Source organism: Ammospiza nelsoni, chromosome 5 (genome assembly GCF_027579445.1).
Source record: "Ammospiza nelsoni isolate bAmmNel1 chromosome 5, bAmmNel1.pri, whole genome shotgun sequence".
NCBI lineage: Eukaryota > Metazoa > Chordata > Aves > Passeriformes > Passerellidae > Ammospiza > Ammospiza nelsoni.
Window position 1 is genome coordinate 28347422 of NC_080637.1, and position 19794 is coordinate 28367215.

General features: G+C 39.3%; 1 protein-coding gene across 1 annotated transcript in view; it reads left to right on the forward strand.

The window, feature by feature from the left end:
• The first annotated feature begins 3919 nt into the window (after positions 1–3919).
• The window catches only part of CNTN1 (contactin 1), a 205478-nt gene continuing 189603 nt past the window's right edge, over positions 3920–19794 (forward strand). The window contains exon 1 of the mRNA XM_059471530.1: positions 3920–4095. The gene's annotated coding sequence lies outside the window, so the exon portion shown is untranslated. The remainder of the gene's footprint in view (positions 4096–19794) is intronic.

The following is a 19794-nucleotide window of genomic DNA, read 5'->3' on the forward strand; positions in this document are numbered from 1 at the left end:
TGCTCCAGTTCCTTGTCAGATATTAATATTTTTGTTTTTACAAAAAAACATGTCTGAGCTCTAAGCTACTTTTTTTTTTTTTTGCCAGACCTCAAGTTCCTAATCCCTTCTGAGGAGGGATATAGGGACAGTATTCCCATTGCAAGAATGGTTGAAAAAGTTGTTTCTCATTACAAGTATCTAATTTTATCCTTTAGCATCCTCAAAAATGTCTGAATCATTTTCCAGAAACATTTGATTCATAAAAGAGATCAAGCATAAGAAATAACAGCCTCAATGATTAAACTTCAAGCTATTGAGAATAAACTCATATGATACAGAATTTAATTTTAACCTTGAGTCTTGCCGTATGTTCTATTTTAAGCTCTATAATTAAAATTACCTTCCTGTTGTGTTTCATTCAATGTGGAAAAGCTTGGAATTCAACAAGAATAGTGTTCAGCTCAGTTAAGTCTGACTCTAAAACTTCCTTTCATCTGAAAATATTTAATATCAAGGGAAATATTTTGCAACATTTGGGAGCAATGAAGAGGAACTTGCATGTGTCAATTTCATGGATGATAGGCTTGGATATAGCCAGAGTTCAAATTATCTCTGCAAATATACATGTGGAATTCAAATAACCATGGATTTTAAAATGGATTGTTAGCATTGTTAGCTGCATAAGCTGCAGCACAATTCTTCAAAGGGATAGTCTTAATCTATTTTTATGCATTACCCTCAACCAGGTAAGACTCTATAGACAAAGAGTTGAAGGACAAATTTATTTTTTTTTTGTAAAATTTGCAGTTGAAACATGATATTAATTCTTTGCTTTTAGCAGTATCCTAAGGCAGCACTGAGTACAGAGTAACATATGGTCATTTCTGTATGTTTACAAGAAAAGGCATTTTTCAAATAAACAGCCATTAGCAAAAGAATAGGGGCTTCTAATCTCATTAATCCTCTAAAAGATTGCTGGTACTGGGTAGGGGTATATAAAGCTTATGCTGGCCTCTGTCTCCATTTTATTACAATAACAGAAAGCTGTTGTCCCTGTTTCATACCCCCTCCCCCCCCTTCCTCCCATGGTGGATCCTAAGAGTATTGTAAAACATATGAAGTGAGGTCAGTGGTTGCTGTCCCTCCGTAAGTGCTGCAGGCTGAAGCTATGTCTATTTCATCCTTATGTTTGGATCCCAAAAGTCCTTTGGGATCCAAACATAAGGATGAAATAGACATAGCTAGGGAGCAAATCCCTGACAGGAATCAATTACCCAGGGATGTAGGTATGCATATGAACTAAAATACGCATAGATTGTAAGGAGAGTGTTATGGAATAATGAGCAGCAGATGGTTACAAATGCACAGGATGCTGAAAGCACTCTGTTTCTGCCTTTAGCATGAATTCTGTTGTGCTTTACTGACTCCCTGACTCTAGTGAAGGACGTTTGAATCAAGCAAAGGGGGAGACAGAGACGTTCTGTGCAGTGCAGAGACACCCACTGGTATACTTAAGTAAAAAAATACCTTGCTTCAAAATGTGTGAGACAGCCATCTTAACTTCTGGCAATGAAATCATAAACTGAGATTACTGAATATTAGGGAGGAACATCCTTCAGAGAGCACTGTAAGTGTTAAATGCACAGTGGCAGAGTATACAGCAGCCGTGCTGTACGTCAGAGGGGACACGCCACAGCCCTTCTGCACAACTCATCCTAGAGCTGACTTTGTGTTTTACAGCTCCTAGCAGCAAATGCAGCCTGGGGCAATGAACAATGCCATTCAGAGCAGTTGTAAGGCTGCTCTAAATCCTAGCAAGGGCTGAAATTGTTATAGTCCTCACCATAAGAAAGCAGTTAAGGTGTCTAAAAACTGACGTTCATGTGAGGTCTGTGCCAGAGATGCAAAGCTCACTAATACTTCAAATGCCTTCTGTTTAGTGACTAGATACTGTGTCAATATGCATAACCTAACCTGTTTACCTTAATATGCTATTCAATCTTTATTTCTCATTTTTTTCTGTGCTTTTGCAACCACCCAATTTTCTCCCAATTTTCTGGCATGTAATTTCTGTCCCTGCTGCTTTGAGAGCACACCAACAGTGACAGCTCTTCTGAATGTTTGTGTACACATACAATGGTCAGTATTGCATTAAGACACAGGAATTAAAGACCCAAGTCTAAACCTTCAACTCTGGAATGACTAAATGAAAATATATTGGTTGAGTTTTTTTATGAACCATCTTTTTTATTCTTGAACAAGCTACTGATTCATATGGTCGTGAGAGTACGAGTTCACTGAACTTGACATAACCGTATTTGGTGCAATCAGCAAACAGTGAAGCCACAAAGTCAGTGCTGTCTTGTGCTTTAGAGTTCAAATCCTTTCAGACATGTGAGAACTACCCAAGATGACAACTGTAAGTGAAGTAGTCCTCCCCTCCTTACTTCAAGTGTCAGGGGAAAAAAGGAACTGCAGGAACCTGATTTTTCATAAGGGGAAATGTTGCTTTGTTGTTACTCCCACCATAAGAATTGATCATAAACAAGGAGTCTCAGGGCATTGGACTAGCTGAAGTTTTTCACTCTCTGCTCGTTACTGTCATGCAGGTGGTGCAACCTAGTCAAGTGTTATTTCTGCTGTGCCTGCTAGTAACTGTGTCTTATCTGTCACTCTCTGTAAATATAAAGTGTCATGGTTGCAGCCCCTGCTGCCATCAAAAATTGCATTTCATATACAGGGTGAACTCGTGTCCCAAAATTTCTTAGGTTCCATGTTCCGTCCCTCATGATGCCTTCCTGCAGCAGTTGTCACAAATTTGGCAGCTCATGAATTTTCAGTGGATCACGTCTCCACTTTTCTGGACCTGTTTGCTTTCTACAAAGGGGTATGCAGCAAGCCCCATATTTGTCTTTTCTTTTTCCTCTGGGAGTTTTGATTTCTGCAACTTATAATGTGGAAAATACCATAGTACCATAGGACTTGGGCTCAAGGTACAATGCTTTGATGCTTTAAAAATAGCTAGTCTTTGTGGTAATGAAAAATAATTAAGTAATATGGTCCTACATAAAAGACGCAAAGTTCAGAAAAAAAATTGAGGCTGAAGACAAATCGTGTCATTTCAAAATCATTCTCCTAGTTTGTGAGGAGGGTATGGATTGAAAGTTTGAACCTGGCCGTGCCGAGCACATCCCTCGGGGGTCCCGAGCATCACGACTCTTCCCCAGCTGCATCCTTGCGGTCTGTCCCGCCTCCCGCCTCTTGTTTTATGCGGTCCGTGGATGCCGGCGCGGCTGAGAGCCACGCTCGGGGTAGGGGCAGCAGCTTACCCTGGGCTTCGCCCGCCCTTTGGGCACGTGCAGCGCGCACGCCTGTGCCCGTGTGGCCGTGCCCGTATCCATCTGCGCCCGTGGCTGTGTGTCTGTCACTACGTGTGAGCGTGTCTCTGCGAGAGCAGCAGCCGGGGCCGCACACGCTCCCTGCAGAGCGCGGGGAGCTGTTCCACTGCAGGCATGTGTCAGGGCCGCCGGGACGGGCGCGGACGGAGGGATGCCGAGCCCCCTTCGCCCCCGGCCCTGCTCACCTCCGCCCCTCCCGCTCTGCAGAGGCCCCTTTCCTCCCGCCCACCGCAGCCAGGGCTGCCGCCCCGCGCGCGCCTCCGCCCCGCGGCACTCCTCACGCCGCTTTCCGCGCACCGCTTCCAGCGCGGCTCTCCTCCCGCGCCATGGGCACCGGGCACACGGGGCACCGGGCACACGGGGCACCGGGCACACGGGGCACCGGGCCCCCCTCCCGCTCGCTCCCCGCTCCGCCTCACGGCCCCGCTCCCGCGCGCTCCCGCTCGCGCGCGCGCGCACGAGTGACATCACCCCCGTCCAATCAGCCGCCGCCGCTCCCCGCGCCCGCTCGGCCCCGCTCGGCCCCGGCGGCCCCGCGCGCGGCCGGGGCGGGGGCGCGCGGGCGGCTGTCAGCCCTGCCGAGCGGGCAGGGACGCGCCGAGCCGAGCCGAGGCAGGCGCGCCGGCCGGGCAGCGCCGTCCGAGACGTGCCCGGTGCGCAGCGGAGGTGCGGGCGGCGCGGGGTGACAGCCCGGCCGTGCGGCGGCACTGCGCAGGTAGGGCAGGGCTCACACCGCAGCGGGCGCCCCCCGCCCGCGCAGCGGGGTCCCGCGTTCGAGCGGCGCTGGCAGAGCGGCCGTGGGGAGCGGGCACAGCCCCCGCTGGGTCCCCTCAGCGGCGGCGAGTCACAACGTTGCCGGTGCGGCCGGGGGAAGGCGGGGAGCTGGGGCGGGTGCGGGGCGGCGGGGCAGCCCGGACCCCACCACGGCCCAGGGTGGAACCCCTCCTTGGCGGCGGCCGGGGACGGCGGCCCTTTCCCGGCCCTTTCCCGGCCCTTTCCCTGAGCGGGGAGCGGAGCGGCAGGGGGAAGCCGCTCCCTCCCAGGGAGCCTGCCCGCTGGGCACGGGATTACTCGGCACCCCGGGCTGCCGAAAGCGGGCCGCCTGCCCCGGGTAATCCCCCGGCGAGGGCTGTCCCCGCCGGTCGGGGCTCGGGGGGGATGCCGGCTGCCGAGGGACCGGGATGCTGCCGCAGTGGACGCCTCGTGCGCGGTTCCTCCCCGTTTCCCACGGCGCACGGATGGATTTTGGCAGCGTGTGTAAAAACGCGTCCGTTCCGTGGTCCTGCAGCGCATCATTTCGGCACCACGGTGTGTGTGCCGGAGCAGCCGCAGCCTCGCGCCGTACGCTGCGTTTTGGGTGTGCTTAGTGGTGACGGGCTAAAAAGGGTGTTGGTTTTTGGTTTGTTTTTTTTTTTTTTTTTTTTTCTAGTGCACCTTCTTGCAGTAAAAATGATAGCGTTTCACTCTGTTTTCCCCCTGTAAAATGGTAATAATGCCTTTTTTCAGTGCCGCGTTTCCGTAAATGTCAGTAATTGGGGGCGGCTATAGTAACCTGCCGGTGAGGGCAGAAATGCCATTGCTGAGCTCCGCTAAAGGCACCTGGCAGGGCTGAGCCTGCACCTCGGTGAGCGGCTCTTCAGGAATTGCAGCTGCTCTGTGAAGCGCTGTTTAATTCTGTTTATGAAATCCACGGGAGATTATCTATGCAGTTAATCAACTATGCTCCATTTAGTAATGAAAGTAAAGTGTGACCTCGGAGCCGCGAATGTTTTCGAGTGTTACATTCTAGCATGGTCATAGTTATGTAACAATATTATAATAGAGTTATATTAAAGCACATTAAAAAGGGTTTGTTAACGTTTTGAAAAATAAGCCATTATGTAATTACTAGGCTGCACGACTTAGGGAAAAATACGCCTTTAAAATGCAGCCACCTGTGCAGAGGTGGCTGTATCTAAGAAGGAATTAACAATATGTTACTTAGTTTCACGCTTTTGTATAGAATTGTAAACCACTAAAAAGCATCGGCACAGGCCTTGAAATTACACAAGACAGGGGAAAGCTTTCTGAAATAACTTGAAGTTATAAAAATTCTCAGGTTTTTTTCATCTACCATTACTAACTTCTAAATGTCCTTGTAGTGCAAATACTGTACAGATCTCTGTGAAAATATGATCTTTGGTCCATATTCTTCTATAAATGATAATGCACCAAATTTTCTTTAATAAGAACTCGCCCTAACATTTATGAAAACTTTTGGTAGTATGAATCTTTTGTTTGGTCGTTTGCATTCAAATATATGTTATATGTTATCAGATGCTCAGGTTTTGTCTTTAGCAATAGCTGACATTATAAAAAAAATAGATCTTTTCTATCTCTAAATTTTGGAAAAATTAAAATAACCTAAGCAAAACACTTCTGTCCTGGTCCATATTTGTATTATACACAATGCTGTTCTAAACTAGTAAGAGATTTCCAGTTTCACTTTTAAGTGGTGCTAAAATATAATGCAACCTCAATGCAACTTCATGGTAATGCAAGAACCTACTTGATTTTATGGAATTTTAAATTGAGTGTCTGTCTTAAACACCTTTTGTAGAGAAATCTCACATTATTAAGGTATGGAATAAAGAGGTTTTAAGTGCTTTTTTGAGCATGTACTTCTGGTACAGTCTTAATTTCATGATCACATACTATTTTTTTTTCCACAGGAATCCTGTCTTTCACTGCATGGGATAGATTGAAATCACTTGAGAGAATTCAGTATTTTTCATTGATCATTGTGTGAGCCCATGATTTATTTATTCAGTGTTACTCAGCTCTGCTTTGAAGACAGAACTGATAACATCTGTGTGAGCTTTGCTAAAGTGCTTATCAGTATGTGATCAGAATGCCCTACAAAGCACTAGTAGTTTATCAAACACTACCTAAGGTGAGACAACACTTCTACAGATGGTGAAGAAAGGCACAAAGAGAGTTAGGTGAAAAGTATTCGCTCGTTTTTGGTGTCCAGTCTGGAATTTCTACAGTTCTTGTAAATATGTTTGCTCAAGTTATACTTGCTACTTGCTTTTTGTAACAGTCCTGGCTGCTCCACATCTGTGAGTGTGTCTGCAGAGTGAATGGGGAAAAAGAGGAATTTACTGTCAATTACAAACTATGGAAGTTTTAGGTTAAATGGTTTGCTGCATGACAGGAAGGGGAATGAAGGAAACTACAATAGAGAGAGTGTTAGCCATTGAAGTATTTGTGGCATATGACAGAACCCTGTCCCTTTTTCTTTCTGCAAGCTCAGTTCTTCAGCAGACAAAACAAGTCCTACCTGCCTTCGGTTCTGTATCATCTTCAGTAACTGGTAACTGAATAAGAAGTACATGTCTACTTAAATGAACCAAAACACTCAAGGAAAGTTAATTGTGGTTGCACAGACAACAGTTTGTCATTTTACACCTTCTGAGTGCTTGATTTAGTAACCTTAAAAATGTTCTTTTGTGTTGTTTATGAAGTAAAATATGCATACGTGTCCCATAAATGTCCTTAAAACCTAGAAAATTAAATTTTAGGGAATTAAAAACAAACAATCAAAGAAGCCAACAAACAACAAACCAAGAAAATGCAGAAAAAATTCAATTCTCCGAGTAAATTTCTTATTGTTTTACTGTATTGGACCTACAGTGGTTACAAAGACAACAGGAAAATTTATTCCTTTGCAAAAAGCTCCTGAACTTTTACCACCATGAGTGATACTATAGGAGTGCAGTCCCTTTCATGTAGAGCAGTGGTAAAACAGAATGGTGTCCCTTGTAGGGCATTTGCTTGGGTAGTGGAAAAGTGGTGCAAGACTGAAGTCCTTTGTACTGAAGGCTTTAGAATGTGTTGTGGTGCATGAGGGCTCTTTTGCACGACTTCTGCAAGCACGGTCCTTTTCACTTCATCATTTATATGTATCCTAATGACAGCGCCTTTATTTTCCTGTAGCTGGTCTCAGTGTTTTAGGTATTCCTTCCTGGTCATGACCATTCCAAATGTTGCTTTTGTATCTCACCCAGTCCTGACTCCTTGCTTTTTTCCTGTCAGCTTTTTGTCAATTTACTTTCCTTTATTCCTTGGAGCCTCCTCATCCTGACTTGCTATGTCAGCCCAGTCTAGTCTCCTTTCTGCAGTCTGCAGTCACTTTTTCTGTGCTTTTAGCAGACATTGGTCTCAATTTTTATTCTTCTTCAAAGACTGTAAGGTGGCTTTTGTTCTTCTCCACCGAAACAATGCAGTACTTTCTTCTTGGAAGTTGGTTGGTCTTTGTTACATTTTCGGAGATAAATGAAAGAGCATAGAATAACTTGAAGCCTGTCTATGCTGATGGCTTCAAGCCATAGTCACAAACATTTTTTGAAGAAAAATTATTGGGGTTTTCCTTTTTAAAAATTGGAATCTTAAATTTTTTTATGTGATGTGTAAGTATATGTTTTATATGCATTGGCAGAAAGCAAGGACCCACAGGACACTTGGACAAATTTGTAAGTAGTAGTGAACTATAGAAATGCCAAGCAACCTCAATAGTCCTATTTATGCAGAGAAACCAGCCATTCTGACTGTAGCATATCCTGTATTCTTACTTAGCTAAGTTTTGCAGGGTTCTGTGCTGGCACTTAAAATAATAGATGATTTGGGTTTTGTTTGCATTCATACTAATTTCTTTCATTTTATCTCAAGGATTTGCTACAACCTCTTGAGACAAATACTTACAAAAAGATGATGTAAGCATCTCACTGAATTGAGATCTGGATAAAACTATTGGAGTTACCACTGCTCCATGGTAGTTTTATTTATATAAGGTAGTCTTTTGGATGTGGTAAAATAGTATTTGCAATAACTTAGTGGCTTTTGTGCCTGAAATAAGGGACATGGTTTAGCTATGGTTAGCACTACAAACAGAATAATTAAAGTGATAGAGTATTTTAAAATGAAGAAATATAAATAAACATATTTGACAAGTTTGTTGCCTTTATTTGCCTAATGTTTTTTATAATTGATATATAGTGGACAGATGATATGTTGGTGCCATGCAAATGAGTTAGCTTGGAGCACAGAGATCAGGATTTAGTCATGAGGTGTGATCTTTTTTATCGCTTCATTGGAAACATCATGTTTTACTATAGACAATTCAATTCTCTCCAGTTCAGCAGGAGTTGAGTAGAAGCATTACCATTAGTTATTCCTAGTCAAGCCAATACACAGAGTTGTTAGACATGGACTTGAATTTACTGCTGCATTAGATTCGCATGAAATTGGTTTTCTTTTCCATAAAATATGAGTAATACACTTCAGCTTACTAGCTGCTAAATTTAATTTGTTTGTAAAAATCAAAGAGAGATGTTTATATGTTCAGTCGAGCATTGGTTACTCAGAGAAGTTGTGCACTTTCTCTTCTTGAAAGATTTCAAGACTAAAAAATAAAGCCCCCAGTAACCTGACCAAATGTCTTAGCTTTCAGCAGGAGATTGGGCTGCAAACCTCCTGACATCCCTAACAATATGAATTATCCTTTGACATCCCTTTTTCTGACTTGTCTTACAGCATGAAATATCCTATGAGGTTATTCTGTAATTCTCAGGGAGTGAGGGGAGAAAGTCAATATACAGTCTGAACAGTACTTTCTGAACGGGAAAGGATAGCTGTGCCAATAGACAGAATACTCAATGTGTGAATGAAATAATGTTACAGACTGAATTCCCTTTATAGTTTTTATTGGTAATTGTATTTAAATGCACTGCTAGATTTGCTGTGGATTAGTTAGGCTAGATGTTTTATTATAGGTCTGTTTTCAGGGAGATTATAGCAGGATTCAGTAGCACTGTCAGTTAACACGTTGTAACAAGTTGTAGTTCTTCATCTTTAAGTTCATGGGAAAAAAGAATTGGGTCTATTAATTCAACTGTTCATTATAAAAATTGTATTTTTCATACAAAATCTCATATTTAAAATCTGAATGCAAATATTTAAAACAAACACTGATGCTGCTAAGTGGAACAGGCTGTTCATGTTGTCTCAATGTTGTTCCTAGTTGTGGTGTTAATCGTGTAATTGTTCTGGGAAGGATCGGTGCTTACTCAATGAGGAGGTAACTAGGTGCCTTGTCTTAACCAGAGGGATGGGACAACAGAACAGTGACTGGCTTTAACACATCAGCTTCAGTGAGATGGGAAGTTTTGTGTTTTCCACCATCAGGACAGAAATCCATGTAATTTGAAGATTTTGTGTACTGTAAAACACTGATTTTTTTTTTTTTTTTTTTTTTTTTTAGGCCCTGCTTTTAATTCAGTTAATGTGTGGTGCAGTGGTGAATATGTAACTTTTTGAGAACTGTCTTGATTTTATGAATACCATAAATTAACCTTTCACGTATAGTTTTGTTTTTCACTCTGTCTTTTCTTGAGGTTTTCATTTTTAGGATTCATCAGAGCTTAGCAGAAATAAGCCAGTTTTTTATTTCTTCTGTGAGAAAAGAGAAGCAGTCATATACCTCAGATATTTCTTCATGAAGACTTCCTTCTATATATCTGTTTTTCCAGTTAGAATGCTTTCTTTGAAACTTGGAATAATGCTGACTTTGTTTTGATAAAGACAATCAGTTGTCCTGCCAACCACTCACTGATAAGATCTTAAATAAAGTTAAAAAGACATTATGTGTGTCTGAGTTGTAGAGTAAGACTGTATTTTTCTTTACCAAGTATTATAAGCAAACTTGTAAAAGTGCCTAGAAGGATAACATACCTGTTGATAAGGCTTGCTTTTTCCAGAAGTATGAGCTCCCTGCTGTTACTAGTAGTACTTTAGAGAAAGCATTGGATTTTTCCACTATGATAATTTTTGAGCAAAGCAAAGAGAAAATAATTAAGATAAATGAGAAAGAGCTGCTAGAAATACCACCTTTTTTGTTTTCTGAATGTCTTTTTCTGAAGATTAAGGTCATCTCTCCTTGTTTATTGCCAGAAGCCCAGCTCCCCTTTCATCAGCAGTCTACAGTTTACTTCTTTTATAGAAATGAACTTTGGAATATTGAACAGCTTCCACTTCAGATTTTCATTATAAAAGAGCTCCCAGGGAGGCCAGCTGCTGTTGAAATAGATCTTGGGAAGCCAGGCATTCTGTAATGCTCTTTTTTTTGCCTTCTTGTCACTTCCTGAACTCTCTTTACTCTGTGCTTTTATTATATCTTGTCCTTCTGACTTTTCTTGACCCTCAAATTTTTTCAAAAATTTTTAACGTGTTTTGAAGAAGTATCCAGTTCTGCCACTTAGACTGGGTGTAGCCATGATATCCCTGAAAAATGCATAAACAGGCCATCCCCCAATGGCAGAATTAGTCTGCAACTTTACTGTAATAGGTTGTTTTTGAACTAAAGGTAAAAGTTCAAGACTTACTGCAGTTAAAAATGATGTATGATTTTTGTTTTGATTGCTTTAATTTCTTTATTGACATGAGTACTCTGCAAGTTTTTAAAAACAAGCAAATAAAACCCAAACAAAACCATTGAAAGATAATTATTGGAATGGTGCCAATGCTGACTTCCATTCTAAACATCTGGGGGTGATACTTACACTTTGTTGTTCAAACATTTCCTGTTTCAGTTTTGCATTAGGCCTTGTTAGATGGATTCTTTAGCTCTCTTGGTTGTGGGTTCTTTATTTAGTTGGGGTCTCTTTTTGGTCAGTGTAGGAATAAAGGTTTATTGTCAGAGTTTTAAGGGAATGCTGTATGAAATCTTAATTCCTTTACCTCATCATAGTAGTTCATTGCCTATTTCATTTCTTGGTGTTGATCTGCCCCATTCAAAAGAAGAGTTTTGCAAACTTTATTAATGCATTAACTGAAAAATGCATGTATGAGGTAAGTCCTATAACAACCAATTTACCTGATAATTCTTGTCTTTTTATAAAGAGGTTATATGTGTAAGTATATAGGCATTTAGACATTTCCTTTTAAGTAGCTGGTATTTATAAAATAAGAGTCTGGAAAGCACTGGCAAAACGTAATTAAAATTACTAAAAAAATCTTAATGGAAAAAATACTTGACTGTCTTATTTGACACATTGACCTCATCCAGTCACTATTACATTAACTTATATTCATATACTCAAATATATCTGTATCTGTATACAAGATCTTCTCCCCCCTGCACTCCTATTTATTTGAAGATAGTGAACTGAAGAAGAAAGTTAAGTACTTTAACATTAATATTTTATTAAATACTCCCAAAAACAAAAGAGAAGTAGATAATCTCAAGTAGGATGATTCTGAAGAACTGAGTTTAGAAGTTACTAATTCCATTATTAAAATGTCAGGGTAAAAACTACTTCAACTTAATTTCATTGTATTACTGAAATGAACAAGTACATTTACTTGGTAGAGGATGCTTTTTATTCTTCTGGGGATCTTCTATCAATATGTGCAAAACATGAATCATTACTTAAGGAATTTCTTGGACTGAAGTATTTCTCTCTGTTTCTTCTCGGAAATTTCATGTTGACTATGGAACAGGACCAAGAACAATATAAATTCTCCCTCTGGGATAGTAGAGCCGATAATTGTTTTAAAATTTTAAACAGCTTTTTGTTTTTAAAGTGATGGTGATCTGTGTTTTATTAGCTAAGAATGCTTGAGATAACTAAAGGGGTTTGAATGAAAAAGACATGATTGCAATTTTATTACCAGCAATTTTTTGGTTCATTTATTATTAGGCTAGGTGATTCCAAAATATGATTTTGGGGCATAAAGGAAAGTGGTATATGTGAGAAATGGGGTTAATTTGTGCTTAACTGTTTAGGTGAAACACAGAAAAAGACAAATTTGATTAAACCAAGTATTTTGTTGTTGTGAAAATGGGAGTTTACTTATCTGCTGCACAGAATGGCAGAGATTGCTACAGAAACCTAAAGGCATAAAGAAAGTTTTGTATTTAAACAGCCTCAGGTTTGTAATAAAGCACAGCTGTTGCCACTTCCGCTCACATTCTTTTATAGAAATACATTCTGTGGGTTCTCTACAGACCAGCTGACCCAGTCTTAAATGTGGCTGAACCATAAAACCTGTTTTGTCTCATTTCTATGAGATCTTATTTGAAGCATTCAAAAGATAAAAAGGCTTTTTTTTTTTTTTTCAGAAGGTTTAAATCCAGTCAAATGTGATGTTTGTATCTGCAGTTACAGCATCTTCATATAATCCAGACTTTGCCTATGCATATACTGGAAGGAAGCACAGAGTAGCTGCATAGGATTTAATTTTTTTATAAAGTAGGACAACTCTGAAAGAAATATACTTCAGTGCATTACCATATACTTATGTATTACCTCAGTTTTATTTACATTCATGTAGCAGGCTTTTGTGACCTACTAAATATTTTTAGCTGATCTTATCCTTGGCAGTGTTGTTAACATAGTATTTAAACTGACAGTGATTAGATAAAGCCTGCAAATAGTCACTAAGGTTTTCCATGTGTGTGTTGTGTGTTTTTTGTTTTTAAAAAGCATCAACAAACCAGTCCCCCAAAACCCAACAAATGTCAAGCACTCTGGTATGGTTCAAGTGCCAAGAGAAGAAAGGAGAGTGTGGGAGGGATGTATGTGGTTTTTTGGCCACTGTCAAAAAATTTCTAGAATATCACATAAACCAATGAATACAGGTCAGAATTTACTGTTCTGTCATTATTTAATACTACCAAAGCACCTACATATTTTATATAACAGAATTAATCAGCTTTCAGATATTCTTCCCAGATCAGCTTGAAAGAAAACTGGACTAATATAAGGACAGTGAAGCATATAGAGCACCTTGCAATGCAATTTCTATTCCAGCAGTTTAGTACCTGTCTCTAGACAGCTGTTGTTAAGGTTAGCAGGCTTCTATGTAGAACAGTTTTCATACTTGTGGCTGTCTAAACTAAAGCACTCCAAACATTTAGGACAATCTTGGCCTATTTTTCAAGGACTGTCATGTTTACTGAGATATTAAACTTTTTTTTTATAAGTACTAAGTGCCTTTCTAAAAGGGTAAAGCATTTATTGTGTGGGTAGTGGCTAGATACTGTGTTATTTTAATGTGGTGTGCAAGCAGCCAAGGGGCAGTTATTTGGCATTTGTCTTGGATCCATTGTAATCTAAGATAATACAATAATTTAAAAGGAAATATGGTTATATGTGTAGCTACTAAATTAAATTTTTGAAATTTTGGTGTGCCAGCAAGGAAATTTCAGTTCAGCTTCATAAAACATAGGCAATCATTCCAAAGAGGCCAGGACCTATTTCTTGCCTGTTCTGGGAGAATCTATTGTTAAATATACATTTTCAGTATTTTTTTGCTTGTCAGTTATCTTCCTCATCTGAAAGCTTTGTCAGAACACAAAATTCAGAGTTAAAAATAGGTGAATTTAAATGAGAGGACTTTTTGTTAACTGTTAACATTATTCTGTTAACCTTTATCATCCAGATCATCCAAGTTTGGGATTGGACTGAGCTCTCTGTTGAAGATGTTTACCATAGTATAGAATATCAATATTTAGGTGCTGAGAGTAACTTCACAGAACATAGACGTTTGTGCTGCCTCTAAACAATCCTTCAGGATGTAGCTAAGAACTTATGTAAAAAATGTATTTATTTTTATTTTTTAATCTACAGGGTAATTTTATTGATTCTAATTTCATTATTCCTGTTCTATGGGATCTTTACCTGGGAGTCTTTTATTACATGTAAAATAATGCCAGTGTGGGCATTAGGATGACATTTGAAAACTTACTCTTCCTGAAAAATAGCAAAATTTTCTGTTGCTGGATATATCAATTTGATACATTGTTTGTACCCATGCTTGTCTCCAAATTCGTAGCTCATTAAAACTTGAAAACCAGGCTTTCATCCTGGATTGTTCTTTAATCTTCCCTGGAAGTTCTCTTGATGGGCTGAGAACTTCGGTAGATGTAATTCGCATCTCAGGATCGGGAGTGATGAGAAGCTGGGTCAGAGGAGGCAGTAGCTAACAAGGGCAAACACACATTTCTTAATTTGCCTAGCTGTTCTGTTTTCAGTCTGAAGTTGTTTGCATGAGTTTAAATTCACAACAACAATTTAAAACAAATAGTCTGATTTTGCCCTGCTCTAGATTAGGACTGCTTAAAAATTTGCTGACCATGTTTTCTCAGTGCAGTGAGATATAAAAGCAGAAATATTTGTTGCAGGCTTTTAGAAATACTCTCTTACCTTTTACAGACATTTGCAAGTAGTGTTTTGGTTAGGTTTTTTACATGATTTAATTTGATTTTGTTAATTCTGACTGCAGAAGTGTATGAAAATATTACTGAGTCTCTTTTCTCTCTGTTGGTCTAGTGACAGTTGGCAGGTGCTGGCTCCCAGTGAGAGCTGTGAGTTGCACAGCTTTGTAATTGGCATTGAATTTGAGTAAGAAAATTGCCTCCTTCTCTTATGCTACAATACAGGCTTTCTAAGACAAGTTCTTTCTCTTTTCCTTTTCCTGAGAAAATCAGCCATTATTAAATTTTCTCAAAGAAAAAGGGCTTATATGTGGGCAGCATGAGGAAGAAATACTTGCTCTCTGAATGACTTGTGTCACTAAGAGCCACCAGCTCAGTCTCACCTATATCTCTGAAAACCAGTCTAAGAATGTTTGGAAATTGAAGAGGGTGCTGTTTGGGAAAAACTTCAGGGGTACTTGTGTGAAATTGGTGGCAAAAGATATTGCTATACAAGGAAGAAAACTGTTTGTCAGTCTGCAGTAATAGAAAAAACGTCTCCTTTCCCTTTCATTAAAAAACAGATTTCTATCCTGTGCATCTGAGAATATAATTCTTTACTCCTTCATTTTTCTTTTCTTTAATTTTTTTGTTAGTTTGGATTTTTTTCTTTTTGTGTTGTTTTATTTTTTTAATGGAGCAACAGTGAGTTGTTTTGTGGGATATTACTATTGAGAGATACTTAAAAGTGTATTTTGCTTTGAACAGCTATTGGAGATTGTGTCAGTGTGTATAGGTACAAATCACAGTGTACTTAAAGCCAGAATTACAGAATTCAGAGAAATCTGTCCTTCTGTGGGGCTAGTGGAGTCTCTTCATGCATCAAACAGGACATCTGAGCTGATCATGTCTTGGAGTTTGTAGTACCTTTTCGTCATAGTGAAAGTGTGAAAAACCCATTTATTTGAGTTCATTTTCAGAGACAAGTTGTATAAAGAACAGAATTACATGTTAACAAAATACTTTGTTCTGCAAGTGTTGTAATGCATGTCAAGGTATACAGGAGATTAAGTCCTGATGTCATTTAGAGCATCCAGGCATGCTTGTAAATTCTGTTTAAACATGCTTGTAAATTCTTCTTTCCCTGATAAGGGAGTGAGTAAGAGAGAGAGATTCCAGTGAAAATGTATTAGAACAACTTTTATCATTTAAGGTTTTACTGTGACTAGAGTAAGGCTATTATTAAAAGCAGATACTTGCATGGTACATTGCTTGTCTTGTGCCACTGTTCCCACACCTGCAGGTGCACACTGTCACAGATGCTGTCACACACACACACACCCTGTCACACACACACCCTGTCACACACACACACACACCCTGTCACACACACCGTCACACACCCTGTCTCACACACACACACACACACACACACACACCCTGTCACACACACACACACACTGTCACACACACACCCTGTCACACACACCGTCACACACCCTGTCTCACACACACACACACACACACACCCTGTCACACACACACACACACACCCTGTCACACACACACACACACACGTTGTCACACACACACACCCTGTCACACACACCGTCACACACACGGCCTGTCACACACACTGTCCCTCCCAGTGCCCTGTTGGCTCCCAGGGAGCCTCTCTGGTGTGGCAGTGGCCCTGGGCAGGTGTCACAGGGTCCCTGAGCTCCCCCAGCAGCAGGGGCAGTCCCGGTGTCCCTGCGGGTGCGCAGCTGCCACGGGCACCTGGGACGGGGACGGAGCTGCACAGCCCTGGCTGGCACTGACCCGGCCTGGGGGCCTCACACACCTGCCACACGCTCTGGGCCTCATTTCATGTCATGAGAAGGCAACAGGACAATAAATCTCTATAGCCTCTTAGTGTTTGCTAGACACCTTCTCAGCACACATGGTTCTCTTGCTGGTTTGCTCTTTTCTACTGACTTCATGTAGAGAAATTCCCAGCAGCGGGATTTTTATGACAGCACAACCCTTGTACAGCTGCTACTGAATTGAAAAACTGCAATGGGATGTCACTCACCTGTGAAATACTTTTCTCAATTTTCTTTCAATCTTCTTGCTATATTTGGAATTGAACTGTAATCAGTTTGAATTTTGAATTTTCATTTTGTATACCAATTTACTTCTGTGGAGGTTTTCTTATTTGTTCCACTGCAATCAAGTTCAATTCCATTTTCCAGTTGTTATGAAAATACTAACAAAAAAGTGTCACATCAAATGCATTTCATGACGATTTTATCTAGCCTTTTAATGCAATTCCAACACAAATATATTTATTATAACTGAGTGAACTATTTCTGCAGAAGCAGATATCTTTATTTAAAGATTGTTCTAACTATACTGATCATGTAAGTTTCAGTATTTAGATTCAGTGTTTTTTGTTAGCCCAGCATACACTCTGCCTTTGTAATGAGAGCAATATGCCACATTCAAGCCATAAGGAAAAAGGAATGGCCCCCTTCTGATCTGCATGGACCACATCTCTATTTTAAGCAGAGTCTGAGAGACTGCATCAAGCATCCTTAATATTCTCCAGCTTGAATTTCAAATTGAATTTCTTGTGAGTGTTGGGAGGAGATATTGAGCTAGTTTGATTTGTCATTATATAAGATATATAATATTTGTCATTATATATATTATATAATTTGTCATTATGTCCCTGCTTTTTGGTGTTCCTGGGTACTTAGTATTTAATATATCCTTAGATATAGGCTGAAACATAGTGTGATGTTTTAATTTAATTTCTAGATTTTTAAATACCTGAATATTTCATTTGGATCTGAAATGTCCCTTTGAGCATTTTGGCTGCAGAGTGTTCACTTGATGGTTTCACTATATGGGGTTGTCAGTTTAAAGTGATGAATAGCTCAGTAAATCTGGAGTCATTCCATACTTTGTAACTTTACAGTGAAGTGGGAATCCCATTAATTCATACAAAAATCTAGTTTAGTGATTCTTTTGGAATCACTAGAATGTATTTTTAAATGGCATATTAATATCACTGAATCTAGCATTAATTTTTTTAAGAACCTGCAAGTAAATTAGACAACTAGATTTAATGAAAATTAAATAAAAGCTGTATTCTCTCAGGGATATAATATTTGTGTCTTATTTTGTGATTTTTTTGTTGTTTTTTTTTTTTTTTTTTTTCTGAGTGATTATGTTAATGTAACTAAATAATTTGAATTTGTCACCACTCTTAATATGCACATGTTATAAACATGTATTTGAAAACTTTGGGAAGAACACCCTGATCCCACACCTACTGTCTGAACAGTGCAAATCTCAATAGTCCTTTAATAGCAAGTTCCCTAAACTATATGCCAGTGTCATTTATCTCCTTTCAGCTGCCTCTGTAGCTGAGTTTAGCTCACAGACATGCAGAGTCTCAGCACATAATCCCCTAAAGACAGTGCTTGTATTTGTTATCTTTCTAGGCACAGTGTTTTATCTCCTGTGAACCCATTTGATATGGATTTCTGGTCCTTGTATGAGTGATGAACCAAGTAATGCTCTTGTAGATGTTTGCATGGAGAATTGTGAGCATGCTGTTTTTGTTGATGTCCTGTATTTTAGACCAATTTTTTCCCTTTTTCCCCCAGTACTTAAAGCTATGAAAAGGTGTAAGCACAGCAAAAAGTAGAGCAAAGTTTGAATAATTATCATAGATGCAAAGGAGGAGGAAATATACTGAATTTCATTGCCTGATGACAGGAAGATCTATTTCAGTTTAAATCAATAGGTAATGCTGCAGGGGATTTTTGTTTTGTTTTGGGGTGGGGTTTTTTGCATAGTGGTAGTTTAAGAATGCTTATTATGTTTAATTTGGAGTAAGTTTTATGTTCCTTTTGGGGATTTTGATAGCTGTTCAGACAGCTATCAAAAATATTCTCTGTTGATGTATTCAGACAGATGGTTGTCCCGTACAGTATGTGCAAGGATGTTCTTTTCTCAGGGACTGAATGAACTTCAGCTTTGACTGTTAAGAGTTTGAGATTATGTTCATTTTCCCTCTCGGATTCAGATGCTCATGTAGTCCCTGGAGAGAAGTCTTCTGGTTATCGCTAGAGGCAGTAAATGAAATCTGTAAAATGGAAGAAGTAGGTCATGGTTTATCTTCTGGTTTTGGGTTTATCACCAAGTGGAGCCATAGAAAATTCAATGCATATTGAAACCTCAGGGCATCATTTTTTGATACTGATACTGTCATGAGGAGGAGTTTGACAGGTCACTGATTAAGTATTTGCATGATTGGATTTCATGGGAAAAGAGAAGATGGTGTTTCAACTTGAATTTCTAGTCAAATAGAAGTGAGGGTTGCCTTTGACTTTTCTCCTACTATGTAGATGTGAAACTGATTTTAGTTTATTTGTCTGTGAAGAATTTGCTTTTTATTAAAGATCACCTTTTTAATGAGTTGGTAAATTCTAGGAAAAATACATTAGAAATCACTTAAGAAAGCTGTCACTTTTTACAAATTATTACAGCTTAAGAGACCTCATTTAGAGATCTCTTACAGGAGAGAAAAACCATCCTCAGACTGCTGAAATGATTCCCTGGTAGAGATTTTTTGTTTATTTGTTGATACAAATAAATGTGAGTGAGCCATCTGAACAACCAGCAGTCTAGAAGTCCTGAGGCACAAAGCATGAGTCAAAGCAGATGCATTGTAGAATTAATAAAATATTTTATTTAAATTTTACATTCCTTTTAAGTATTTGTGTGGAAGATGTGGAAATGTTTTCAACCTTTTTTTTTTCATAAATGCGAAGGTAATAGGTTTATTATTTCATCTCCCTAGAAATATATTTCTGTTCTACTGAGAAACTAAATTCTGTTTACAGACTGTGTTTGTGACTTCCTGTAGAATTTAGTAAGAAGTATTATAAAATTGTCTAGAACAACATTAATAAAAACTAGTTGACCAAAAAAAAATTATAATGAGTTATTCCCATCTTTGTCATAGTGATAGTTTAATGTTTCTTTTTAATTTAGGAAGACAAAAGTGTAAGGAAAAGATGATCAGAGTAGTATTTTACAAATATGTTTCACATACTAAATTTTTTAGGTATACAAAAGGTAGTAGTTATACATTTACTCATTTTAGATAAATTTGAATATATA